Source organism: Arachis duranensis, chromosome 5, assembly GCF_000817695.3.
Source record: "Arachis duranensis cultivar V14167 chromosome 5, aradu.V14167.gnm2.J7QH, whole genome shotgun sequence".
NCBI classification, from domain to species: domain Eukaryota; kingdom Viridiplantae; phylum Streptophyta; class Magnoliopsida; order Fabales; family Fabaceae; genus Arachis; species Arachis duranensis.
In genome coordinates, this window is record NC_029776.3 from 43,811,697 (window position 1) to 43,813,656 (window position 1,960).

The following is a 1,960-nucleotide window of genomic DNA, read 5'->3' on the forward strand; positions in this document are numbered from 1 at the left end:
GCAAAAAGATGGCATGATAAGAAATTGTCATCCAGAGTCTTTGAGCCAGGGCAGAAAGTTCTGCTATTTAATTCTAGGCTCAAATTATTCCCCGGGAAATTAAAATCCCGGTAGAGAGGTCCATATGTGATTACAAGTGTATCACCATATGGATACGTAGAGCTTCAGGATAATGACTCTAACAAAAAGTTCATTGTTAATGGACAGAGAATTAAACATTATCTTGAAAGTAATTTTGAGCAAGAATGCTCAAAACTGAGACTTAATTAAAGCTCAGTAATAGTCCAGCTAATGACATTAAAGAAGCGCTTGCTGGGAGGTAACCCAGCCAATCACAAAATTGAATTTTATTCATTTTGATTAATTAATTGATTTTTACAGGTATATGTCAAAGTATCTTCAAGGTAAAAAAAGCAATTGATTGAATTCACAGAGTTGCAGGGAAATTTGGAAGCTCACTGGCATGAAAAAGCCAGTAAGAAACGTGTTGGGCGTTGAACGCCCAAAAGAAGCATCCACTGTGCGTTCAACGCCAGTAAAGGTAGCAATCTGGGCGTTGAACGCCAGAAAGGAGCATCTTCTGGGCGTTGAACTCCAGAAAGAAGCTCCTTCTGGGCGTTTAACGCCAGAATCATAGCGTTCTGGGCGTTCAGAAAAACGCCCAGTGACAAAGGACTTCCTGGCGTTCAACGCCAGAAAGAAGCAACAGCTGGGCATTGAACGCCCAGGAGAAGCATCAATTGGGCGTTAAACGCCCAAAACATGCAGCATTTGGGCGTTTAACGCCAGGATGGTGGGGAGGAGGTAAAATTCGTTTTTCTTCAAAAATTTTCTAATTTTTATGTTTTAATTCATGATTTCTTGCATAAACATGTTTCCAAATATCATCCTTCAATTCCAAAAATTTTAATCCTAATTTCTAAAATCTCTAATTTCTGAAATCCCTATTTCAAAAATTTTACATTCATCTTAATCCATAAAGACAGATGATTTTCAATCCAATCCAACTCTTTTTCCAAGTTCTTTCCCAACTTAATTATCTTTTAAAATCTTTTTCAAATTATAAATTTCAAATTTATTTTTAAATATCATTCATATCTTTTTAAATTATATCCTTTTCTAGTCATATTTATATTTTATAAATCATATCTTTTATCTTATATCTCTTTCTTATTTTCGAAAACCCACCCCCTCTCTTTTATATCCACTTTCGGCGCCCCTCTCATCATCCACCATTCCACACTTGCTCTCCTCCTATTCCTCTTCTCTCTTTTCTTTTGCTTGAGGACAAGCAAACCTCTAAGTTTGGTGTGCTTATCCGTGATCACAAAAACATTCTCACTTTGATCATGGCCCCTAAAGGAAAACAACCCAACCCAAGAGGCAAGAAAGAGAATATTCCAAAGCCACTTTGGAATCAAGGGAAGTTCTTAACTAAAGAACATTCAGACCATTACTACAAAATAATGAGCCACAGATCAGTGATCCCGGAAGTCAAGTTTGATCTGAAAGAAGATGAATATCCGGAGATCCAAGAACAAATTCGAAACAGGAACTGGGAAATCCTAGCTAATCCTGAAACGAAAGTGGGAAGGAACATGGTTCAGGAGTTCTATGCTAATCTATGGCAGACAGACAGGCAAAGAATAATTGGAGCTGCCCTCTATGACCATCGGACCTTAGTCAGAGGAAAGATTGTCCATACCCATCCTGACAAAATCAGGGAGATCTTTAAGCTTCCTCAACTGAAAGATGACCCAGACTCCTTTAATAGGAGAATGATGAGGGTAAATAAAGGCCTGGACAAGATTCTAGAGGATATATGCATCCCTGAAGCCAGGTGGACCACCAGTACAACTGGCATCCCAATTCAACTCAAAAGAGAAGATCTCAAACCAGCAGCCAGAGGCTGGCTGGATTTCATTGGGCATTCTATATTGCCCACCAGCAACCGTTCTGA